Source organism: Ovis canadensis, chromosome 7 (assembly GCF_042477335.2).
Source record: "Ovis canadensis isolate MfBH-ARS-UI-01 breed Bighorn chromosome 7, ARS-UI_OviCan_v2, whole genome shotgun sequence".
NCBI lineage: Eukaryota > Metazoa > Chordata > Mammalia > Artiodactyla > Bovidae > Ovis > Ovis canadensis.
Window position 1 is genome coordinate 58,107,751 of NC_091251.1, and position 27,463 is coordinate 58,135,213.

At 46.0% G+C, this 27,463-nt stretch overlaps 1 protein-coding gene across 10 annotated transcripts in view; it reads right to left on the bottom strand.

Moving 5' to 3' along the window:
• TLN2 (talin 2) overlaps positions 1-27,463 on the bottom strand; it is a 494,903-nt gene that overhangs the window by 423,194 nt on the left and 44,246 nt on the right. The window lies entirely within an intron of this gene.

Sequence of the window (27,463 nt, forward strand, 5' to 3'; positions counted from 1 at the left end):
CGCAGATGCAGAGAACACACAAATCCCTTCCACCCCACCCTGCCTTCTAAACTTTGGGGAGGATTCCTCCAGCCCAGCCACCTCCCGCATGGCTGAAACCGCTGCCAGCAACACCACCCTAGGAATCCAGTGAGATGCTCTTCGCTTCTTATCAAATTGCTAGGAAGTTTGAGATGCAGGGACATAAGTGGTTTGAAGTTATAGATAAAGACAAGTAGGATTTCAGCTTCCTTAGGTACTTAAATCTCAGAGCTTTTAAGGGGATGCATGTGTATACTCAGTCACTCAGTTGTGCCTGACTCTTCGCAACCCCATGGACTGTAGCTCGCCAGGCTCCTCTGTCCAACAGATTCTCCAGGCAAGGATACTGGAGTGGGTTGCCGTTTCCTACTCCGGGGGATCTTCCCGACCTAGGGATTGAACCCCCATCTCCTGCACTGCAGGAGGATTCTTTACCACTGAGCCTCCAGGGAAGCTCTTTAAAGGGATGAGGCCCTTGCAAACAGAGGCTGGCGGGGAAGCAGGTATTGACTGGATGACCCCAAGCGATTTCTGTCTCCCTTGCACCTTGCATCTAGAGGGTGTTTAATCGATGTCTGTGGAATGATCTTCAATTTGGGGGCTTTCAGGGGTTCAAAACTGCTGAATCCTAACCCCCGCGGTCTTGCCTGGTGCCACTGGCACAGATAAGGGAACTTGCTGAAGAGCAGAAAGTCAGCTAGGACACTGGATTGGGTGAGAGATAAAGCCCTCGGCACAGGGAGTAGGTGGGGAATGATTTGGGAAGACAGAAGCCCAGGGATGCAGATACGCATAGATGTAAGAAACAGGACTGACGGAGGACAAGAAAGTGGGTCCAAGCAGTACGGTGTTCCAGAGGCGAAAGGGAGAGAGAGTTTTAAGAGAAAAGGATGATAAACAGCAGGGTGTGAAGGGAGGCCACGGATCCAGCTGTGACAGTTGGCCCCCAAAGGGCAGGGGGTGGGGAGGGTCTTCCAGAACAGTGTTCTGCTCAGTGGTAGCTGTGGAAGTTGAGGAGCAAGGGCAAGAGGTATAGGCTACGACTCTTTCCTAAAGTTTGTCAACTGATATCTAACTTGACACTATACTAGCGGTGAAAAGAAAAATAATCACTCCCCATCAATTTACAGCCCTAGGCTTTTAACACCCTTTCTCCCCAGTGTGCCTTCCCGCCTTTGCGTCTTTGTTCTTCCTTCTCTCCCAACCAGAACAGTCTGCTTTCCAACGTCATACAGAATCTCCAAGCTCAGTTGAGGCTGCACCTCCAGGAACCCTTCTAAGTTTCCCAGGTCCCCATCACTTCCTGTTCCTGTTGGGTACCACTCTCCTGACCTACAAACGGCAGAGACTGTGTGTCCTCTCTCATCACAAACTCCGGTAGACAGCGCCAAGGTCTCACTGTTCCCGTGTTTCTCTCGGTAGCTGCCATAATCCTTTGTCCATGAGAGAGCCTCGAGAAACAGCAATTGATAAGGCTGTTTCTTTAAAACCAGTTGTTTTTCTCCCTCCTTTGCCCAGATTCTTTGCACTTAGTAATAGTTGTAACTGCCCACACACCATCCCTATGTCAAATATTTCCCCAGCGTGTTTGATTCTGTCAGCCCCTTGGGAAGAACAGAACATGGCAGTGAATCTAAGGGACTGGAGCTGGGGGTGGAGGGAGAGACGACAAGATACTAGAGTTTCTCTCTTCTCTTCTCCAAGCACCGCCTCCCCCCAACCCCCACTCCATCCCACATGGTCAGAGGAAGCCAGGGCCTTGGGAAGAATGCTCTGGAGGCATCACTTCAAACCTTTATCCCAAGGAATTCAGGACTTATTAAGCTACCCTAGGTCATTTTTTTCTTTAAAGGGCTGAAATAATGGAAGTCAGACTTCTAGAGTCTGAGCTAAATACCTGGAGCTGGGATTTCCCAGATGGTCCAATGATTAGGGCTCTGCACTTCCACATCACAGGGCATGGGTTCAATCCCTGGTTGGGGGACTAAGATCCCACACACCTTGCCACACAGTCAGAAAAATAGAAGACCTGGACCTACATGCTCGGAATAAAACCCCTTTCCTGCCCCAAGCCCTGCCCTCCCAGGGTCAAGATGAGGTCTGACAGAACTGAGCCAGGAGGAGCCAGTGGGCCAGATGCAGCAAGTCTAACAACCAGACCTAAAAATGACCCGACACTCCATGAAGGTAACCCCACATGGTAACTCCCACTAAGGCTCCTGGACAGAGAAGCAACAGCTGGGCAGGAGACAGACAGACCTCCAGCGGCCACCACCCTCAGCCAACCACACTCCTCCAGTGAGCCTGGAAGCTGCAAGGATGGAACACGAGAATGTCAAGGCCTGGCCTCCCTCATGTGTGGGCGCAGCAGTTAAAGCCCTCTCTCCCTTGGGGTCCCAGAGGCCTCCCTTCTCTCTCCCATTTCTGCCTGCCTCTGCCACCAACACTTGCTTGAGGACTGCTCTGCAAACTGACATCAGTGGAAAGGAAACGTCCGGACTATAGTCACAGTTGAGTCATTAATTATGGCATTAACTTTCCTGGGGAAGAAAAAGGCCAAAATGAGCCACCAATTGCTAGGGCTTCGAAACACCAAAATGAAGTGCGTATGCCTTTATGGTGAACAAAGGATCGTGCATACCTGTGTCCTGGAAGTCTCAGGAGGCGTCCTCAGCAGGCAGCCCCCCTCAGCTCTCCCACAGGCTGCTGGGGGCCTGCGATCGCATTTGTGGGTGGGCCTAGCCCCATAGAGAATAGCACCAAACACCGATTTTCTCCACCTACTCACCAGCAGCTCAGGAAGGGCTCACACTGTTTGCAAAGCCTGAAAACTATTATTTTCTGTCCTCCAAAACACAGCCCCAGGAAGCTAAATCCGAGAGGGAAGGGATAAGTGCAAACAGCCACGTGGAAAACACAAAGAAAGGAGAATTCACTGCCAGCTTGACTTAGAGCAAATAGTATCGGTGGCATTTTCATTGAATTCTTAAACAGAAGGCGGACTCCAAGTGCCACCAAAGAGAAGCAACCTGAGGACAGTTGACTGTTAAACAGGAAGGGACAAAAGGGAAACCTGGAGTCAAGTTTCCATTTTTCACACTATATAAAACCACCTCTCCACAGCTGGCTCCATCCATCAACAAGAGAAACCCCAGCTGGGGCAGGCCTGCAACAGGCCCTGGAGAATCCCTCAAATACCCTCTCCGGGATCCCTGCAAACTGCCAGGTATCATAACACCTGCACGGGAATAATGAAAAACTGGAGATTAGACCTCCTACTTTTGACACCTGTCATGCACAGGTCGTATTTTGATCACCAGTGGGTACTTTCTGCCACTTTATCTATAGATACAATAGACAAGAGCCTACGTGATTACTGTAAAAATCCAACTTTTAGGAAACAAGTTTTTAATATTGTTTAATATCCACCAAGAGTAAGCTGATGATGCCAAGTCACCTCTCCCCTAACAACAAATCTGCCCATCTCCTGAGGTCTTTTTTACCCAATTATCTGACCTTCTACCCAAGAACCACTTTGTGTTTACCATGCAGTTGCCCAGACTTGGCAAACAAAAATACAAGATATTTTGTTAAATGTGAATTTCAGAGAAACCATAAATAATTCCTAAATACAAGTATGTCCCATGCAATATTCACGACACGCTTCTAATAAAATTACTCACTGCTTCTCAGAGACTTAAATTCAACAGGGCAGCCTGTATTGTATCTGGCAACTCTAGTTTGACATTCTAGAGAAAGCCTGACAACAGCTGGAAGCAAACTTTGGGATCCCCCAGCTGTCGCCTCATTCCACACAGAGGATTAGCTGAAGCGGGGCACTGGCCTTGCCACTCTGGGCAACAAGGACAGGCAGAGGGAGGCAGGAACAGTCTCTACCACACAGAAGTCAAGACCACTCTCCACTACTTACAGGGCTTACTGAAAATATCAATATAGGAAAAATGTGAACTTAAACACACAAGCCAGACACAAAGCAAGCATTTTATACTCCTACTTATATGAGGTACAGAGATTCATAGAGACAGGAAGTAGAACGGTGGTTGCCAGGGGGGAGGGGAAGGAAGATACTGACAAATTACTGTTTAATGGGTACAGAGTTTCAGTTTGATGAGAAAGTTGTGGAGATGGATGGTGGTAGTGGTTGGGTGACTTATGTGTACTTACTGCTCCTGAACTGTACAGTTAAATGGCTAAAGAACTAAATTTTATGTTATGTATATTTTACAACTTTTTTCTTTTAAATTAGCCAATTTTCTTCTCATTTCCACATTAGCTAGTAGCTTTTCCCTCCCTTAAGCCTAATTTATCTCTAACTTCATGGAATAGGTATCGTTGCTAAGATTCTCACAGTGTATGAGGAAATCACATCAGCAAGACAGGGGTGAAAGTCAAGATTGGTGAGGGCGGCGGGGTGAGTCCTTATACCCAGCTGGCCCCATCCATCTGGGCCTCCCAACCCCTGCAGAGGCACCTCACCCCCCACTGCACCTGCCCTGCTCCTGCGTTTTCAGGCCTCGTCATCATCCTCCACTCAGCCTTCAGTAGGCTCTAGAAACCTCCCAGGAACAGAACTCAAGAGAGTCAAGAAAGATCATCTCCACGGCATCAGGGAGACCACTGGGTCTGTGGAAGCAGAGCCCTAAGCCCCACACCATCTCTGTAGTTGGGACACTTCTCTTCTCTGAAATAGTAACCAGGTCTTAGGGCTCTGAACTTGCCTTCAGGAAAGTGAAAAAGCCAAACAATAGCTGAAAGTCAATGAAGGGAGAAAAACCAAGTTTGATTCCTCTGGGATCAAGAAAGGGTTCTTTCCCATTTGCTCACACAGTGATGTCACACACACACATCCCTCCTACCACCTGACTCCGAAGGCTCCAGGCCAGACACGTTCTGGTGTAAAGTTACAGGTCACTTGCCTTGCAAGGGCCAGACAAAACAAGATTTGGGGACTTCAGAAATGGCTCTGACATATACAGTTAAAAAAACAAAACCCAGGCAGAGTCAAGGGCTAGAAAATATTTTCAAAGGCCACAAACCTGTGCAAGGGTCCACACATTGTCTGGAGACAGCAGGCAGGCTCCCTCACTCAGTCCTGGTCAGTCCCTGGGTCGGTCCTCAGGGCTGTGTAGACTCTCCTTCCCAGGAACCCATATTCTTTTTTATTTTTATTTTTGCAGGAGGGGTGGGTTTGGGAGGGGGCGGTCTCTCACCATAAGTCCTTTAGGACTTCGGATTCTTCTCAGCTCTTACTTGCCCAATCTGACCCTGACCTGGCCAGACAGCTAAACAGCCACAATGACCCCTCATTCCCCACACCAGACTCAGCAGGGCAGACAGAGGGACAAGGGGGTGGGTCTTTAGCAGGGGTTCTCTTACTTTTCTGAGCCACAGAATCACAATGGAGATTCCCATGCCACCCCTACCCCATCCCCAGATTCCTCTTACCATCTAGTGCAGGGTCCAGGGATCACCAGGTTTGGCAAGTACCCCAAGCAATTCCAAAGGAAGGGGATCCTCAGACCATACACAAAACAGAGGCCAGATTTAAGCTTTAAAAAAATAAATGTTGGAGCAATTCAATGATACATAAGAATGCTGACAATATAATGTTTGGTGGGGAAAAGCTGAAGAGCCAACTTCATATCCTAGGGGTCCAAGTTGAATATTTATATGCATACTGAACTTGTTTCCAAGTTAACTAGTGGAGGAGATGGAATTCCAGCTGAGCTATTTCAAATCCTAAAAGATGATGCTGTGAATGTGCTGCACTCAATATGCCAGCAAATTTGGAAAACTCAGCAGTGGCCACAGGACTGGAAAAGGTCAGTTTTCATTCCAATCCCAAAGAAAGGCAATGCCAAAGAATGTTCAACTACACAATTACACTACCACACAATTACACTCATCTCACACACTAGTAAAGTAATGCTCAAAATTCTCCAAGTGAGGCTTCAACAGTATGTGAATCGTGAACTTCCAGATGTTCAAGCTGGGTTTAGAAAAGGCAGAGGAACCAGAGATCAAACTGCCAACATCCATCAGATGACAGAAAAAGTAAGAAAGTTCCAGAAAAACATCTACTTCTGTTTCATTGACTATGCTAAAGCCTCTAACTGTGTGGATCAAAGCAAACTGTGAAAAATTCTTAAAGAGATGGGAATACCAGACCACTGTATCTGCCTCCTGAGAAATCTGTATGCAGGTCAGGAAGCAACAGTTAGAACTGGACATGAACAACAGACTGGTTCCAAATTGGGAAAGGAGTATGTCAAGGCTGTATATGTCACCCTGCTTATTTCATTTATATGCAGAGTACACCATGAGAAACACTGGGCTGGATGAAGCACAAGCTGGAATCAAGATTTCTGGGAAAAATATCAATAACCTCAGATACGCAGATGATACCACCCTTATGGCAGAAAGTGAAGAGGAACTGAAGAGCCTCTTGATAAAGGTGAAAGAGGAAAATGAAAAAGCTGGCTTAAGGCTCAGCATTCAAAAAATGAAGATCATGGCATCCAGTCCCATCACTTCATGGCAAATAGATGGGGAAACAATGGAAGAAGTGACAGACTTTATTTTCTTGGGCTCCAAAATCACTGCAGATGGTGACTGCAGCCGTGAAATTAAAAGACGCTTGCTCCTTAGAAGAAAAGTTAGATAAACCCAGACAGCATATTAAAAAGCAGAGACATTACTTTACTGACAAAGGTCTGTATAGTCAAAGTTATGGTTTTTCCAGTAGACATGTATGGATGTGAGAGTTGGAGCATAAAGAAGACTGAGCGCCAAAGAACTGATGCTTTTGAACTGTGGTGTTGGAGAAGACTTTTGAGAGTCCCTTGGACTGCTAAGAGTCAAACCAGTCAACCCTAAAAGAAATCAATCCTGGACATTCATTGGAAGGAACGATGCTGAAGCTGAAGCTCCAATACTTTAGCCACCTGATATGAAGAGCTGACTCATTAGAAAAGACCCTGATGCTAGGAACAATTGAAGGCAGGAAGAGAAGGGGACAATAGAGGATGAGATGGTTGGATGGCATCAGCAACTCAATGGACATGAGTTTGAGCAAGCTCTGGGAGATGGTGAAGGACAGGGAAGCCTGGCATGCTGCAGTTCATGGGGTCGCAGAGAGTCAGACATGACTGAGCAACCGAACATACAGCTGCTGAATATACATACAGCCAATTAGTATCAATCAATACATATTGAACTTATTTCCAAGTTAACTAAGGAATAAGACTTCCTTCTATAAACATGGTGATTTTCAGACACCATCAGCTTCTGAACCTGCCTGCTCACTCAGCCATGCTCATGATATTCCAGTGCACCAGACTGATGCCAGCTTGTGGTCCCCTCACCATCTGAAAATAGGATCTGCTATCGAAGGGAAGAGACTGATCGGTGGGGAGAAGAGGGTTCCAGACCAGGGTCTTTTCTGATTCAGAGCTGAAGGGTGAGGACTCCAAAGACACGCGGAGACACCAGCTGGGAAACTGGCTGGCCAGAGCAGAGATTTTGCAGGAGATGGAAGAAAACAACGTTAGAAAACTGAGTTGGGGGTCCAGCTATATATGCAACCGGGGCCACTTGAGCAGCACTGGAGCCACAACAATGAACTGTGTGCCAGATCTTGACGACAAGGAATGCAAATTGTTCTACAACCAGGACAGGGAAGAAATAGCAAGAAGGAAGGGGAAAGGGGATGGGGTACGGGACAGTGGAGAGTAAATCAGAAAATGCAGACCGACAATCATCCAACTACCCACCTTTGACTATGAATATTAAGTCTGGAAGCCCAGCCACCTTCCAACTTTCTCTCATCTTTACTACGCATAGCTGTGGCAGAGGCTCTCTTTGCTTTTGAGAACTTGGTACTCCAGGGCCAGTGGCTCAAAACACTGGAGTGGTCCTGATAGCAGCAACTGTGATTTCTCAACCCCCTTCCTTGTGCCAGCTCACCTGCCTTTCAAGCATCCACCTCAGCCCCAAGGCTCCAGTAGCAGAGAGAGGAGTGAAAGGGAAGATGCCAGCATCAGGACCAACTCTGGCATAGAGCATCCTTTAGAAACAAAGGATTCCTATTATGCACAAGACTTTCACAGACCCCCTTCGTGAGAAACTACAATGCCAGGCACCTCCACTTATCACCCACCAGCCATGTGGGCCTCCTCCTTTAAGAGCTGGTCTATCTCTAAGGCTTCTCTTGGGAAATTAAGCCACTTTACTTCAGGCTTTGAAAACTAATGCTCGGTGACAAGTTATTTTTCCTACTGTCAAAGTATAATACCCAGAATTCAGTATTCTATATTAAAATCAGTTCTTTTGCTATACATCAAAAGCCCATCCCTTCCTACAAAAGGCAAAGCTGAGATACCACACCAAGGGATGTAAAAAGCAGCAGCCAGTTGCCCTGCAAAATCACGCTAATAATACCCTCTCTTGCCCTGAAGAAAGAAGCCCCCAACGCAAATAAAGGAGAAGAAACGAAGAGAATGCACCATCTTAGTCATCTGTTAGTAGGATAAGCTGCATTTTAACATTTTAAACTAGGTCAGAACTTGGGCTCTGATATTGGGCTTTCTTTTATTTATTATTTTTATTTTTTGGCTGTGCTGGGTCTTTGTTGTTGCACACAAGCTTTCTCTAGTTGTGGCAAGCAAGGGCTGCTGCTGCTACTGCTGCTAAGTCACTTCAGTCGTGTCCGACTCTGTGCGACCCCATAGACGGCAGCCCACCAGGCTCCCCCATCCCTGGGATTCTCCAGGCAAGAACACTGGAGTGGGTTGCCATTTCCTTCTCCAATGCATGAAAGTGAAAAGTGAAAGGGAAGTCGCTCGGTCGTGTCTGACTCTTAGCGACCCCATGGACTGCAGCCTACCAGGCTCCTCCATCCACGGGATTTTCCAGGCAAGAGTACTGGAGTGGGGTGCCACTGCCTTCTCTGGAGCAAGGGCTAGCTAGTCTCTACTTGCGGTGAACAGGCTTCTCATTACAGTGGCTTCTCTTGCAGAGCATGCGCCCTAGAGTGCAGGCTTCGGTAGTTGTGGTGCATGGGCTTAGGGACCTCGTGGCATGTGGGATCTTCCGGCATCAAACCCATGTCTCCTGCACTGGCAGGCAGATTCTTTACCAGAGAGCCACCAGGGAAGTCCCTGGTATTGGGCTTTTAAAGTACTTTCTTACTTTATATTTGGAGTAACAGATTGGTGAGTCTAGAGACTCCTTCCTAAATTATGATGCCTAATAACCAAAGCGTATTTCTAATTTTTTGGATCTCAATTACAGAGCCTGCTGTGCTTAAAAAAAATTTAAAAATTCTTTGATTAAAACAGTTAGCTGCACCATAAGATTAAAACATAAATGTCTTCTCTTCCAATGGATTTCAAGTGTTTCGGCCTTTAATCAGAAGTGGTCAACCTCTCACCTCTTTGTAACAAAGAATTCCTCATGGGTTTTAGACAAGAAACACGTGACTGTGAGGGCACTAGAGGGAAGAGCAGACACACAACAGAATCAACCAAATGAGGAGGAGAGGCTCCTTCCAGCCTGCCCACTTCAAGTCTCATTCTCCCCTCCCTGGATGGCTCTAATATGATCATGCATTCTTATAACTATATTTGCAAATGACTGATTCAATTCAATAACTGCTACCTAATTATATCTAGACTTGGGATGTTCTTGTTTGAGGGAAGCTATATGGAATTAGGGCCTTAACCACCGGGAACTCTGTTGTTCTTCACTGCTGTGAGCCTGTCGTCTACAGCACTGGTGTCTCCCCAGGCCTCCCCAGGGCAATTATGGACCCAAAGGCTCCAGTGGAATCTAATGTAAGGTGAATATATAGGCTCAGTGGGGCCAAGCAGAGACAGGCTTCCAAGTGCAACTCCTAAATCCATGGCCTTGGGGGTGAGCTGAAAGTACAGATCCCTAGGACCCTCTGGAGGACTCTCCATCAGTACCCTGGGGAGGGGCAGCCGCAGGTGACAGTACAGCCTTAGCAGTTCAGCCCTGGCTTACTGTAGATAAGCAGTAGCAGTTCTGGATAAGTGCCAGCAGCCCCTCACAATAGCACATTAGCCAAGTATGAAGCTAGAAACCAACTTACTGTGGATCGATATAGCTGGTACAAAAACAGAAAAACACTGGAGTGAGGAGTGGCAGGAAGTCAGGTCCCCTAATACCCTCAGGGGATTTGGAACTTGAGAGGGGTTAATTTTATCAAAGGAACACTTCCAAGGATGACTGAGCCTTTGAAGAAAGGGTTTGGGGTCCTGTGCCCTTCCAGTCACTTGTCTTGCCAACTCAGTCACAGGCTTTTTCCATGTATTTCCCTGGCCATCCTGCTTGAAGCCACCTCTCCCCACTTTAAACTCCTAATGTACATCACGAATACAACTTCCCAAATTGCATCCCACTCCACTAGTGAATAGTCCATAACCTTAAAAGAAAACAAAGGGTTTCTTGGACAATAAAGTCTGATAAACCAAAGATTATGCGGATGTGTATTCATTATGGAGACTATGATTCTGAGATTTTTAATAAATTGTTCAATTTTATTTGACCTATTCTAAATGCAACTGACCTACGAACCTGTTTTCAAGGAAAACCTATTACTGACTTGCTGAACTGAAGATCTACAGAAGATGTGGGGAAATGCTGAGCTATCCCATTCACGCAACAACTCATTATGTCACAACTTATAATATGCTATTTAAGTGACTTGAATAGTTATTTAATCTTTTGTTATTTAGTTCTGTATGCATTTGGGTATTATCTTAAGTAGAATATTCATTTAAGCTAAGATCACATCTTACATGCCTTTGAGTTTCCAGCAGCCCCAAGTCTACCTGCTATAGAGATACACTCAAATTCTTTAAAGTGTTCGCTCCGACAGTATAAAACACGTGTCTTGGAATATATGATTTTTAAAACCTCAGATCATCAAGTTTCTATATACATACGGGCTTCCCTGGCGGCTCAGTCAGTAAAGACTCCACCTGCAACGCAAGAGACCCAGGTTGGATCCCTAGGTTGGGAAGCTACCCTCAAGGAGGAAATAGCAGCCCACTCCAGTATTCTTATCTGGGAAACATCATGGACAGAGGAGCCTAGAGGGCTACAGCCCATGGGGTCACAAGCATAGGCTGTGACTACACCACCACACTACCACACACACACACACATATAAAGGGGGCTTCCCAGGTGGCTCAGTGGTAAAGAATCTGCCTGCCGATACAAGAGACGCTGGCTCAATCCCTGGGTCAGGAAGATCCACTGGAGGAGGAAATGGCAACCCACTCCAGTATTCTTCTGGGAAATCTCATAGACAGAGGAGCCTGGCTTGCTACAGTTCATGGGGTCGCAGAGTTGGACACGACTGAGCACAGCTACATGCATACACATATATATGTATGTATGTATGTATACCAAAGCCCAGGGATGTAAATGGGCTGTCCAGTGTCATCAAAAGTTTACCAAAGAATCATGAGAAGAACCGAGGTCTTCCAACTCCTTAGTCTTCCTTCTGTAATTTAAGGAAGCCTTATCCTTTCAGGTTCCAGTTGGTTTTCCAGTAGCTAAAAGAATGAATTTCAGTGATTTGAGTACCCTAGGGAGCATGACATAATCTTACCAAGTAAAGAACAAAAATGAAAAAAGATTCAAGTAATACCAGAGGTGCAGGGGACTTCCCTGGTGATCTAGCGGTTAAGAATCTGCCTTTCACTGCAGCAAGTGTGGGTTTGATCCCTGGTCAAGGAACTAAGATCCCCACATGCCACAAGGTACAGCCAAAACATTGAAAAAAAGAAAAAGTATATGTGTCTTGGACACACATGTACATGTGCATGTATGAATCTACGTCTTCCTAAAGGTGTCCAGTGATAAAACCATGATACCTCTTATTCCTCCACTAGTCTCAAAATGACATGGATTCAACCCAGCAGATCTATATCAGAACCACTTGGGATGAAAGCGGGGGAGGGATGTCAGCTGCTAATACAGAAGCAAGACCTCCAAAAGTGCAGGTCTCGGCATTTTCACAAAGCCCATGGGTGACGCCAGCCCACAGACACAGATGTGAACTACAGCTCTGGAGGCCTGGAGCCAACTGTCTTATTTGCAAGGGACTGCCCAACAGACATTTCAAGATTTCGCTCTACTCCTAAAGGTCAATTTCCTCCAACAAAGACTCTCCAACCCTCTCTTCCCCAAGCCTGCCATTCTCTTTCCTGTTCTAGAATCCCTCAGTGCCTGACCTGCACAGCTGACACTGAGCATTCTCCTGGTAACTCCAGGGCTATGAGACACAGTAAATGTGACTGTTAAAGCATACATTGCGGGACCTCCCTGGTGGTCCAGCGGTTAAGAATCCGCCTTCCAATGCAGGCGGACTTGGGTTCGACCCTTGGCTGGGGAACTAAGATCTCACATGCCACAGAGCAACAAAGCCTGCACCCTGTAACCAGAGAGAGCCTGTGCAGTCAAAAATAAAATGGATGCAATTTCTCCCACATTTAAAAACAAAATAAAGCATATACTGTGCTTCTTTGTATTAAGACTGTTTAGTTCCTCACAGGGGCCCAGATGTTCTCAGTCCACGCACAGACACTGCAGATGTCAGGCAATGCTGCACAAGCATTGCACTCTGCTTCTCCCCTTTCCAAGCCACTTCATAATGCGTATTAGAAACCCCACCAGGGAAAACGATCTTATTTCAAAGTGATCTTATCACTTTGCTTCCTACTTTCCAGTAGGTCATCCAAAAGGATGGTGTCTTAACCAGTGCTGCTGCTAAGTCGCTTCAGTCGTGTCCGACTCTGTGCGACCCCATAGACGGCAGCCCACCAGGATCCCCCATCCCTGGGATTTTCCAGGCAAGAGTACTGGAGTGGGGTGCCATTGCCTTCTCCAGTAATCAGTAGCAAATCACCTCAAAATGGCTCACAATTGATTGTGACTCGCAGGAGTGAGTCAGGACACCGGGGTTAAGAGCGGTTGACTGAACTAGTCACTAATATCCTTACGCTGTTGTTGGAAATGAAGACAAAGAAAAGAGGACTAAGCAATGCTGGTTCTCTAGAAAGTAGAAATATCAATGTGTTCAAAATCTACTTTATTGCATTTAAGGGGATAAATTACTGACTATGGGAATAGTCCTCACCAAGCTGGTAAATCACAAAAGCTCCAAGACAATGGCCTTATAAAAATCTAAAGACTACTAATTAGGGAATTCCCTGGCAGTCCAGTGGTTAGGACTTGTTTCACTGCTGGGGCCCAGGTTCCATCCCTGGTCGGGGAACTAAGATCCTACAAGCCATGCAGCATGGGCCCCCCAAAAATGAATAAATAAAATTTTAAAATAAAAATAAAGACTACTATTACTATACTTGCTTTGTGGAACTTATCGCTTACCTTATGGACAAGAACCCCAACATCGAAACTTCCCTGGTGGTCCAATGCAAGACTCTGTGCTTCCAATGCAGGGGGTACAGGTGGTCAAAAAATAAAATAAAATTATAATAAAAAATAAAAAGCACAGCATCCACAGAGCCAAGACCATATGAAGGCTCAGTCCGCATGAGGTTTGTCACCTCTGTGGACAGAGCAAAGGTAACCAACGACTTCATGTTGATAAAGACAAAGTCCATTTCTCAGAACCCCTCATCCTATCCTCTCATCAGCACCTAGAAGTCTTACCCTCACTCAGCTCCTCAACACCGCCCATCCCCTCAGTTTTCCTCCTCCTTCTCTGGCCATACCACCCTAGTCCCCTTTGCAGGTTCACCCTGCTCTACTACACCGTGAACTGGGAAGGGTGCTCCCAGGCTCATATCAGTACTCAATGGTGAATTCTGTTTACAATGATGGATAAACTGCTGGAAACCAGACTCCCATGCTACAGGCACCCTACAGAATGATCCCCAGCCTCTCCAACCAGCAAGGCAAACAGGAAAAACCAGGGTTTGCATTCACACCCTACTCTCTCCTCCTCCCAACGCTCCTTTATTTTTTCATTTCAGGTTTAGGAACTTGCTTTTTTTTCATTTCTTTTTCTTGGGGATGGTCTTGATTCCTGTCTCCTGTATAATGTCACAAACCTCCATCCATAGTTCATCAGGCATTCTATCAGATTTAGTCCCTTAAAACTATTTCTCACTTTCACTGTATAGCCATAAGGGGTTTGATTTAGGTCTTGAGAGTCCTTTAGACTGCAAGGAGATCCAACCAGTCCATCCTAAAGGAGATCAGTCCTGGGTGTTCATTGGAAAGACTGATGTTGAAACTGAAACTTCAATACTTTGGCCACCTGATGTGAAGAGCTGACTCATTGGAAAAGACCCTGATGCTGGGAAAGATTGAGGGCAGGAGGAGAAGGGGACAACAGAGGATGAGATGGCTGGATGGCATCACAGACTCAGTGGACATGGGTTTGGGTGGATTCCAGGAGTTAGTGATGGACAGGGAGGCCTGGCGTGCTGTGGTTCATGGGGTCACAAAGAGTCGGACACAACTGAGCAGCTGAACTGAACTGAACTTAGGAACTTGAGAGGATTTTGATTAGGTCTCTTCTGAGGTAGCTGGGAATAAAAATTGTTCAACAGGAAAATAACTCCTCCATAACAGGTTTAATAAAGAGCTCCTTCCTAACTCAATGTATTTTCCTTTTGCCCAAGCTTTAACACTTTAAACAAAGAATGCAGACCTTTTATCAGTAAAGGTCACCGTCCAACAGAAATTGCTGATGGAGGTAAAACAAATAGTAGTTTTATATTAGAAAACAGTTAAGGCAACAGGAAGGGCATGTATGAAAAGCAAACAATGTAGTCAGAAGAAATACTAGACATCATCTATAAGTCTGATCTTTTAAAGAATAAAGATAACATATTGGGGGCTTGCCAGGTAGCACTAGTGGTCAAGAATCCACTTGCCAATGCAGAAGACACAAGAGACCCAGGTTCCATCCCCGGGTCAAAAAATCCCCTAGAGAAGGAAGTGTCAACCACTCCAATATTCTTGCCTGAAAATTCCATGGACAGAGGAGTCTGGCAGGCTACAGTCCATGGGGTTGCAAAGAGCTGGACACAACTAAGGGCACACTCATATAACACATGAACTGTGACAGGCTGAGTGATGCCCTTCCCCCAGAAGACAGTCTCCTAATCCCCAGAACCCGGGCAAACGCTACCTTACATGGCAGAAGAGTATGTGCAGATGTGATTAAGAACCCTGAGATGGAGACAACATCCTGAATTATCCAGCTGGGCCCAGTGTAATCACAAGGTCCTTAAAAGAAGTGTCTAGGTCAGAAGAAAGCAGAAGTGACATTGGAAGCAGAGGTCAAAGAGCAACCTTGGAAGATGCTATTCTGCTGGCTCAGAAGATGAGGCCACAGGCCAAGGAATGCCAGCTGCCTTTAGAAGCTGTAAGAGTTAAGGAAAGAGAATCTCTCCCAGAACTTTCAGAAGGAGCACAGCCCTGTTGATGCATAGTTTCTAGGACTTCTGACCTCCAGAACTATGAAGATAATTTTGTGTTGCTTTAAACTAGTAAGTTTAAGGTAATTTATTATACTAGCAAAATGGTTTTATTTCCAAGGCTTGAGTATATCACCTGAAATACTTAGGCTCATTTCTAATGAGATAAAAACATAAATCTCCCTCTGGGAAGTAAGAAGTATGAACACCCATTTTTCAAAAGAACAGGAGTGCTTTAAAATAATGAGTCCACCTCGCCAGCCTTTCATGTGAACGTGCATATGGGCTTCCCTGGTGGCTCAGTGGTAAAGAATCCACCTGCCAATGCAGGAGATGTGGGCTCAGTCCCTGGGTTGGGAAGATCTCCTGGAGGAGGAAATGGTCACCTGCTGCAGTATTCTTGCCTGGAAAATTAAACAGACAGAGGAGCCTGGTGGGCTATAGTCCATGGGGTCACAAAGAGTCAGACAGGACTGAGAGACTGTGCACAAAGTCATTTATGCCCTTAGTGTGAATAAGCATCAACTCCTGATAACTGCCCCAGGGAGCAAATAGAATAAAGTGAGAAGTCAAGTTCCAACTGAGGGCAGGTTTGCAGATCTCCACGGTATAAATACTCTCGCCAAAGCCAAGTAAAGCCACCAGTGTAATGTCACCAAATATCAACTTGAGAAGAGATGCAGTCAGCTCACATGAGTAGCTGTGAGACAGCTGGGCAGTTCATGCCCTAATTTTCTGATTCACAGTACTTAGTATGTGTTTCCGGAGAAGGCAATGGCACCCCACTCCAGTACTCTTGCTTGGAGAATCTCATGGGCGGAGGAGCCTGGTAGGCTGCAGTCCATGGGGTTGCGAAGAGTCGGGTATGACTGAGCGACTTCACTTTCACGCATTGGAGAAGGAAATGGCAACCCACTCCAGTGTTCTTGCCTGGAGAATCCCAGGGATGGTGGAGCCTGATGGGCTGCTGTCTCTGGGGTCACACAGAGTCGGACATGACTGAAGCGACTTAGCAGCAGCAGCAGCAGCAGAAATATGTGTTTCACTTTGATGGGGCTACTATGAGATTCTTTAGCAAACAAAGTACTCTTTTAATTAAATAAATGTTTGGGAAACAGCACTATACCTTCCCTCAGATATTCAGACATTAAAGGCTCTGACAAGTTCTGCAGGCTTTTTTGTGTTTTATTTTTTAAGCTCAGTTATCATAGTTCAACTCTGTGTTTTGTACTTGTATTCAGGGGTGGGGCCACCTGAAGCTTACTCAAGTTAGAAAGCTCTCTTTAGGAGAAAGGATACAAGATTAGGTGCAGACCCTTGGTAGCGACCCCCTATTTGAGGGATCCTGGAGCTTCAACCTCATAGCTTCATGGCAAATTTCATCCGTGCATGTGTTGAAATTTCCCTGCACTTACCAACACCTGACATTGCACTATTTCAAAGATGCACACACGTTAGGAAATGCTGTCCCAGAGCATGACTATGAAACAAGCCGGAAACTGAGAAAGTGCTTGCTGAACAAGGTGTCTATTCTACACCAATGTGACTATATCTGGACCCTAACTTTGTTTCCACGGGCCATCTTCCAAAAGATAGAAATACCCTTGTTTTATAGGCTGCTTCCTTCAGGAAAGTATTCCCTGTAATAGTCACTGATTCATGCTTTTAACATTTGCTATGCACCACATGGGAGGATACAAAAAAAGGCTGAAATAGCCTCAAGGAGCCAAACTGCTGAAAGAATAGCAGATGTGCACCCATACCGCAAGCTGCTTGGCATGACAGCTCCATTTGAGATGGGAGGTATCAATCTTAAGTAGAGGCATGGTGGTCAATAATTCTGCTGTGATGATCTAGGAGTCCATAGCCAAGGGCAAGATAGGGACAGAATGGGGATAGGAGGAGAGAGTAATGAGGTTGCCATGGAAACCCTCCCCAGAGCAGTGAAGGACAGCCAGCACTGCCCTCCCTCGTCCTTGGGCACAAGCACCACTCTACCACCCTTCAGGCTATGGGTCTATTTCGGGGGGGGGGGGGGTGGGGGGGGTGAGGGGGGGGGAACGCTCTGCTATTCAGTTGCATTTACAGACCCACTGAGAGAACAATGCTCTTGCTAAGTTCCAAGATGCACCTCACCTAAGCAAAAGGATTTACCTTTAGGCCTAACCTACCTAAAAGATACAGGCTTCCTGGTGGCTCTGCTGCTGCTGCTATGTCGGGTTCTCTACCACTGAGCCACCAGGGAAGAAGGCAATGGCAACCCACTCCAGTGTTCTTGCCTGGAAAATTCCATGGACGGAGGAGCCTGGTGGGCTGCAGTCCATGGGGTTGCGAAGAATCAGACACGACTGAGTGACTTCACTTTCACTTTTCACTTTTATGCATTGGAGAAGGAAATGGCAACCCACTCCAGTGTTCTTGCCTGGAGATTCCCAGGGACGGGTGAGCCTGGTGGGCTGCCGTCTATGGGGTCACACAGAGTCAGACACAACTGAAGCGACTTAGCAGCAGCAGCAGCAGATGCTAAAGTCTAGGTTATATGTAACCTCTGGGAAGTGGAAAGAATCAAGTTCATGAGAGGTCTAAACTGTTGTCCTTGTTGAAGGACAACAAGGCACATGAAGCTGGGGGGTTGGTGAGAAGGAACCCAGGACAGAGAGCTCAGTGTCTCACACACAGTAGGTTCTTTACTAACACATGTTGATTACATATGAACATGTCTGAACCTAGTGAATGAAGAGACCATCCCAGCTGTTCAGCTCACGTCTCAAATCTAGTCACTGGACCCAGAGCCCTGCCTTGCATGCTGTAAGCACTCCTGTCCAAGTACAGGAGTTCTTGTCCCAGTACAGGAGGTTCTTGTCCCTAGAATAACCTTGACCCTGGTTAACCCAGAGACTGCTGCAAGGGAGACCAAGTACTTTCTTGTCCCCTCGCTAAGGGCTCCTGACTTCATCCCAAAGCAACTTTTGAAATGCCAAGTTCACTGGAATCAAGGCCAAAAATCTCAGTGTTCCCACATGACAACTCATTCCCAAAGGGGAAAAGACCAACACTGACCAGAGGCTTTTACAGTCAGAGTCACTGACTCTGACCAGTCACCAGAAATAAACATTTATTCCCACTGGAGGCCTTCCAGAGGCTGGTGGCATCCTGACCCATCATATAAAGACTGATCCGGACAAGGCAAATGGCCCATGCCTCAGGACTAGCTGTGTCCAGGATGAAACACAGGTTTCATCACACCTGCCAGCTCCCAGGGACTGGCAGTGGCTCCCTCTCCTAGAATCAGTATGAAAATTTCGTGATTTTCTAACAATATCTGCCGCGGGCACAAAGTGATAGCACAAGGGCTGTCTATTTACTGCCCTGATCCTGGTCTACTTACACTGTATGATTTTATAAATGCATATGCTAAACATATACACATATGTAACAATATAACCCATTTGTAAGTCCCCCTGATTAGCTTAAAAAAAAAAAGTTTTATTACAAACAATTACATCTAAATTGCAACCATACTGGTAAATTCTCTGAAGGACAAAAGAAAAGGGAAAGAGTAGGAAGCATGACTCCAATCAGAGCTCAACATGTGGTAACACAACTCTTGCTGGGAGGATCCAACTACACAGGCTTGTCAGCCACAGGCCTTTCCCTCCCCAAGCAGGAAGCCCCCGGGTACACAGAGAGGAGTCGCCGGGTACAGAGAGGGACTTCCTCCCATCCTCGGGATCACCAAGTGCCTGCCTTGGCTTGGGCCTTTCACAGTCAGCAGGGTGAAGAGCGCTGACCCTTGCAGACCTGCCATTCACTGCTCAAGGCTCTGTCTGGGGGACTTCCTTGGTGGTCCAGAGGTCACGAATCCACCTTGCAATGCAGCAGATGCAGGTTCAATCCCTGGTTGGGGATCTAAGATCCCACACACCATGGAGCAACTAAGCCCGCGCACCACAACCAGAGAGTCCGTATGCTGCAATGATGCAACGAAGGTCCCATGTGCTGCCACTAAGACGTGATGGAGCCAAGTAAGCAAATAAAAATACATTTTTTAAAAAAGGCACTGTTCGGGGGTTTTCACATGGTCTCAAGAGCCTCATAATCATCCTTAATCCCAAGCTTTGAGCTAAATACAGTGAATGCTGGCTCCTCCTCACTTCCAACTTCCCTCTTTCTCTAGCTACACTGGATACCAGGACAGATCAGCTATGTATCCAACCATGCGAGATGAAATATAAACACTGCAAGGGCCAAGAAGAAAGGAGATCAGCAACTCCATAATGCTGAAAGGGATGGCATATGTTTAGAGCAACACTCTAGCACATAAAGCTAGGTTTCCACCTAAAGAGGAGAGAGGAATCAAACGGAATTTGTATAGGAAAGTGTAAAAGTGTCAGTCACACAATTGTGTCTGAGTCTTTGTGACCCCATGAACTGCAGCCTGCCAGGCTTCTCTGTCCATTGAATTTTTCAGGCAAGAATACTGGAGTGGGTTGCCATTCCCTTCTCCATGGGATCTTCCCAACCCAGGGATTGAACCAGTGTCTCTTGCATCTCCTGCATTGCAGGCAGATTCTTTACCATCTGAGCCACCAAGAAAGCCCAACTTTCCTTTCCTTGTATAGGAAAGGACTTGCCTCCTTTAGAGGCAAGTTTGTCTTTCACTTGCAAGGATATACCTGTTTCCACAAGGTAAAATGAAATTGTCTGTTTAAATATTCTGGCAAGTGCAAAAAAAACAAAACAAAACAAAACAAAAAGCAAGGAGGTGGTCTGGCTGCTCCCCAGTGTCCCCTCTGTTTTCCATGAATAACCACTACCGGATTAGGTCATGTTGACTATTTCTAGTGCAGCAAATAACGGCTCAGCACCAGACATCTTGAAAGTAAGTTTGACTCTCTGACTAAGGCTGGCTTGTGATGCTTCTCTGAATACTTTCTGGCCCTGAGGTCATCCCACTACATGCTCTCTAATGCCTGCCTTCCCTGTGAGCTGTCAGGCCCGGGGCAGCTCCCACCAGAGGAGGGGGTGGGAAAGGGGATGGACTACAGATGTCTGGTGCTCCCCCCAAACCCTCAAGCCTGCAAATCAATTCACTGCACCGACAGTTGTAGCATAAATGATTCATAGCTGTGTTAATCAATACATTTCTGCAGACACTGCTATTAACTCTGGTCATTTCAAGGGGAAAATACATTTCAGAAGCTGTTGTGCCAACGTGGTGGACACAAAATCCTGGAGCTTTGTGAAATTATCTAGTCACACAGGGGGAAAAAAGGCAACCTGACCTACAATAGAGATGTTAGTATTCTTAGGCAGAGGCTGAGATTAAAAGCTCATGCCAGTAAGGAGATGGCTCTATACATGCCCAAAGCAAGAGCTACAACTGTGACCCTTGCCCAAATTTACCTTTGCCAACAGAAACTGAGCAGCAGGGCAAAAGAGTACCTGTCTTTATAATTAACATTTCAGGTCACAAATGGCAAAAGAAACAGCACCATGATAGTAACATCCACGCCCAGTGCCATGACAGACATTACTAATCCATCACCTCACTCTGGGCCACAGAAGCCGGTTTGGCCTCATGACTTCTCTCACCTAAATCCTCTCAGCAGCCTCTCTAATGACTGGGATATGAAACTGAAGATGAAACCCATTCACATATCTGCTTAACTCCTGTCAATGATGTACTAATCAGGAAATACTTCTGGACCGCTGGCAGGCTGCACACTAGCATGGGAGCTGCTCTTTAATCTTGATGGTATTTTATCTAAAGCAGCTTATGATCAATAAGAGATAAAACAGAACCATGCAAAACAAAAAGCCAATGTGATAGAAGTCCACTGAACAAGCGTGCTGGCAATTCTGAGGAAATATTAGAGGATGCGCATGAAAGAGAAATCACAGAATCAAAGAATTGTGGAGCCAATAACCCAATCTGTAACACAGTCCACGAGACCCTCCCCTAGCAACCAGGCCCCTTGAGCCTCCTCTCAGAGACTTGCCCCAGCCACCGTGGCCTTCTCTGGTTTCTTTAATACAGTAAGCCCTCCTACTCCAGGGCCTTGCCCCGCAGCTTCCTCAACTTAGAAGACCCCATGGCGCTACTCCACTGACACCCTGCCATCCACTCCCTTGAGTCTGAACAACCTCCACTCAGGCTACCGGCTTCCATTCAGACATATGCTCTGAAGGAAGCCCTCCTGAGCATCTTCATGACCACACCACCCCAGAGCAGGGTAGGACTCCCGGTCCTTCATCAGCCCTCATCTCAGTTTCAGTGACTCTTGGAGTGAAGCCCACATCCTGGCTAAGCTTTCAACTAGTTCTGTGAGGACAGGGCAGATGCCTGCTGTGTTTGCCAATACATCCCCAAAATACAGAGCAGAACCTGGAACCTACAGGGAACACTGAATCGAAGAATCGATAGAACAAGCAGACAATAAGGCAGAGAATTTAATACAGCTGAAGGTCAAACAGGGGTTTAGAAAGTCAGACAGAGGGTGATGGAAGTCAGGAGAAAGGTGTCTGCCTATGACATAAGTTTGGAAACAATTAGGCACAAGAAAGACCCAGAGAGAGTAGAAAAGGCAGACAAAAGCAATATCATGAAGGATGATACAAAACCCAAGTCATGAACTAATTAAGTTTAACCACAAAAATTAAGTTTTCTGCAGGGAAAAAGCTAACAAAATCCAATGGCAGAAGTATGTGCATCAAGTAACAGAAGAATCACTTCCAGACTATGTAAAAACCAACTAGAAATCAATAAGTGATCCAACAATATACAGACAAATGAGCAAAGAACAAAGAGACAGTTAACAGAAAAATACAAGTGATTTAAGCACAGAAAAATATGTTCAAGCTCACACATAATAACTAACATAAGATACCATTTTTTTTCCCAGCAGATCAGAAAACACCAAGAAATTTGGTAACACACTGTTCATAGGGTGCAGGGAAAAAGGAAAACCATGCACTGTTGGTTAGACAATTAATACCTTTTGGAGGACAGTTTGGCAAATATCAAATTAAAGATGAATGCCCTCTCTGACTCCATCATTTTACTTCTAGGAATTCACCCCACAAATGTGTTCACAATTGTGTGCAAATGTGTGTGTGTTTGCATCAATAGCATTGCGTAGGACAAAAGAAGACTGGAAACAAGCTAAATGTCAATTAATAGGAAGCCAGTTAGAAGAGCCAATGGAACACTGTACTGCTCTTCCAGAATGAGGCGCATCTATATAGTCTGATGTGCTGGGCTGGCCAAAAAGTAAGATGTTACAGAAAAATCCAAACAGACTTTTTAGCCAACCCAATAAAATGATTTACAATGGTAAGTTTGTTGTTGTTTCTTAAGCAAGGTATATAGAAGTATATAGAGTACGCCATTCACGTAGGGGATAGGAAAGGGGAATGAAAGAAAGGAAGAAGGCCTAGTAAATATTCACACACACACAGATTTTTCCAGACTATACACGACCACTGCTAAAAGTGGTCATCTTTGAGAAGAGACCTTAGCTTCTAAGGTACAGGGGTTGGAGGGAAACTTTTCATCATATACCCCTTTTTACAGTCTGAAATTTTTAACCACACATTGTTTACCTTTGTAAAAATTAACATTAAAAACAGGGAAGGAAGACAGATGACTCCAAAATACAAATTACTAAGAAAGGAAGAGAAACTAGACAGGAGACCTGAGTCATCAAGATTCAAATATCCAGGCTGGAACCCAGAGGGGCAGGCTGAGATAATGTCCCTCATAGCAGAAGAGGGGCCCTTGGGTATAGAGGCTGTGGTGAGCGAGGACCTTGGAAGACAACCTTGACACAGAAGCAGAGCCCACTCTGCAAGTAGACCCCAAGCAAGCAAGCACAGGCATAAAACATGAAATTGAAATACCTGAGATCTGCCAATACCAAGCCTAGAATCTGAGGTCAGTTACACTGATGACAGTCACTTGGTATGGGGAACTGTCCTCTGGGTCTTAGCAGGCCCTGACAGTTTTTAGAACTTTGGAGAACTGAGTCTTCTTGAACCACAGGAAAAGGTCGGTCCAGAGGGTGACCACAGCTCTGGAGCTGATTTAATAAAGACTGAACAGAGGTTACAAAGTAGAGAGCCTCGGGCTTCAGTGTCAGGCTGTCCCCTGGGTTCCTGAGGCCGACAGCTACAGGTGACAGTCACTGAAGGAACTGCCCAGCCACAGCTGAAGGAGGGCTGCAGTCTTCCTCTCCGGAAGACAGCACCGTTTCTACTTAAAGTTTCAACTCCCTGGGTGTTTGGGTGGAGACCCTGAGTTCTTCACCCTAGGAGGACACATTTCTCACCACTTCTGCCCCGCTATTTGAGGCCTGTTTCCACTGCCTCTTTCAGCACGATTCTCTAAAATAGAAACCCAGTGACCTAGGCTGCGGTCTATTTCAGAAATCACATTAAACCTCTCTGGACGGGAAAATGCCTGCCTGGCGGGGGCTTCTCCTTGGCACTTAATAAGCCAGAGCACAGACACGTCTCTGTCTTCTGCCAATCGTGAGTGATCTTTGGAGTCAGCGAGTTTCACAGGCACAAATATTTTGTAAATACACGTTTTAGTGAACAAACCAAAAGAACTTACATTACTCACAGCCAAGTTCAGCTCAGTTCAGTTCAGTCGCTCAGTCGTGTCCGACTCTCTGCGACCCCATGAATCGCAGCACGCCAGGCCTCCCTGTCCATCACCATCTCCCGGAGTTCACTCAGACTCATGTCCATCGAGTCCATGATGCCATCCAGCCATCCCATCCTCGGTTGTCCCCTTCTCCTCCTGCCCCCAATCCCTCCCAGCATCAGAGTCTTTGCCAAAGAGTCAACTCTTGGCATGAGGTGTAGTAGTTTTAAATCTAAGTATTCAGATTAGCCAGCTGACTTCTAGGAAGTTGCCAGCAACCTAGTCAGAGCTCAATACGACACCTTCTGCAGCTTCTTGGACTCTGAGCATCTAAGCCTCGAAATGCCTAAAGGTAATGAACATAAAAACACCTAACTGAGACTGACTTCCTTGGCGGTCCAGGGGCTTAGACTCTACACTCCCAATACAGAGGGCCCAGGTTCAATCCTCAGTCAGGGAACTAGATCTTGCATGCCACAACTAAAGACCAGGCACAGACAAATATTTTTAAACACACACACACCTACCACACATTAGCACTCCTCTGCAAGCTTTTCAAAGCGCTCTCACACATTCTCATACGTATACAGTACACGTGATACATATGGTACCCTGGATGCTTCCAGCCCAAAGTAAGTGTGGCCGAAGCATGCTGCATGGTACCTAGTAGCCTGCTCAATAAATAGCAGAAAAGAACTATTTCTCTTCGAAAAGTAGTTTTCCAGAAACGTGAGACAAGAAAGTAAAGCAACATCTCAGGTCCAATTTCATACAGACAGATTACAAAACTCACAGCACTCCACCGCTCAGAAACATTACTTTAGGGACTTTTAGAAACTTCTAACTGCTTCTCATTTTTCCTCACTGTCACACTAAACTCATTTTCTCTTCAAGTGGAGGATTATTTTTCTTTTGATCTTTATTGTACTTCTTTTCCAGCTATTTTCTCTTATGAAAAATCTAATAAAGGCACAGTATTAAAAAAAATTTTTTAATTAACCACACATATATACAGCCCAGCCACTATGATAACAGGATGAGGCCTGCTATGATTCTGAATCACAGGTGAATTTGGTATCCATATGTGCTAAGTTGCTCAGTCATGCCCTACTCTTTGCAACCCCATGGACTATAGCCTGCCAAGCTCCTCTGTCCATGGGATTCTCCAGACAAGAACACTGGAGTGGGTTGCCATGCCCTCCTCCAGGGGATCTTCCCAACCCAGGGTATCTTCCCAACCCAGGGATCAAACCCGCATCTCGTAAGTCTCCTGCATTAGCAGATGGGTTCTCTACCACTAGCCTCACCATAACTGGAGCTAAAAGAGCAATCTGTCCCTTCCTGGAGATGCTCCCTGACTGTCCCTCTGATCCATGGCAAGGGATGTACTTGCGGCCACAGTCAGGGCCTGAGGCCTGGATAGGTCTACCCTCTGTGTATTTTTATCCCAAACATTTTGTTCAGCAGAAATGAAATCCAAGAAAACAGTAACACCAAAACCATCAACAAGGACCAAAGAACTGGCCACCCATCAGTTTCAAGTCTCCTATTCTAGAACTTTCTCATTCCTCTATCTCTACCCAAATTTCTCCCAAAGCCTTGGTCACAGCCTGAGGGGACTTGTGGCAATGAATATGCAGCTTTCCTCCTTGGACAAGGGAAAGTTCTTGGTACCTAAGAACCAACTGATGCATGCTCTCCTTCCCCCCTTCGCACTTTCTTCCAAATGGAGAGGCTGAAGAAAGCCGCACAAATTCCTATTTGCTGAGTTCTTAGGATCCCTTCAGCCTCTAAACTTGAACCAAACTCAAACAAGCCACTTGTCGATGTTTGGTTTCAAGATTCCAGAGTCTGAGACAACATGTGGTCCTTTTGGGCACAAACTCTGAGAAATCAAACAAGCAGTACAGTCACAGTTGTAGTTATTCAACCCTGGAGGGGGTTGTTCTGGTGTCCTGAGGATTCGGCACATGTCTCAATGGCCTAATTATGTAATTACCTAATTTCATGTTTAATATATCAGTGTGCGGTCAAATTATAGCCACAAATATGCAGGCGTGAATGCTGGGGCTTAACTAGGCATTTACCCCTGGGGCTGTGCTGGGTTCATGGCAGATTTAAAACCTTGATGCTATTGAACTAGGTCTTTTTTCAATGTTCACTTTAGACATATACATAAATGAACACACTTCCCTTGTCCAAGGGGGAAAGCTGCACATTGATTTCCACAAGTCCCTTCAGGCTGTGACCAAGGCTCAGGGAGAAATTTAGGTACCTACAGTCCGCATTTTTTTGGGTTCCAAAATCACTGCAGATGGTGATTGCAGCCATGAAATTAAAAGACGCTTACTCCTTGGAAGGAAAGTTATGACCAACCTAGACAGCATATTCAAAAGCAGAGACATTACTTTGCCAACTAAGGTCTGTCTAGTCAAGGCTGTGGTTTTTCCTGTGGTCATGGATGGATGTGAAAGTTGGACTGTGAAGAAAGCTAAGCACTGAAGAATTGATGCTTTTGAACTGTGGTGTTGGAGAAGACTTGAGAGTCCCTTGAACTGCAAGGAGATCCAACCAGTCCATTCTAAAGGAGATCAGTCCTGGGTGTTCTTTGGAAGGACTGATGCTAAAGCTGAAACTCCAATACTTTGGCCACCTCATGTGAAGAGTTGACTCATTGGAAAAGACTCTGATGCTGGGAGGGACTGGGGGCAGGAGGAGAAGGGGACAACAGAGGATGATGGCTGGATGGCATCACCAACTCGATGTACATGAGTTTGGGTGAACTCCGGGAGTTGGTGATGGACAGGGAGGCCTGGCGTGCTGCAGTTCACCGGGTTGCAAAGAGTCGGACACGACTAAGCGACTGAACTGAACTGACAGTCCTCTGCCTGGGCCTTGCAGAAAGATGCTGACCTGTTCAAGAAGAGGTTTTCCTTCAAACCTCACTCTGTAGACCTGGGGCGCTACAAGCAACATCATTGCTCAACAAGAATCCAGAGCGAGGTATCCAGTCTCTCAGTTCCTCCCTTGTGCTTGATCATCCATGTTACAACCATCATCTTGGGAAGAACTGAAAGGCTTCTTTCTCTTCCAGGAAGCCTTCGAGACGTTCATACAAAACCGATCTGTCTGCTGGCTAAAACTGAGGCATGCTCAACTGTGTCTGACTCTTTGTAACCTCACGGACCATAGCCTGCCAGGCTCCTCTGTCCATGAGATTCTCCCAGCAAGAATACTGGAGTGGTTTGCCATTTCCTCCTCCAGGGAATCTTCCCAACCAGGGATCGAA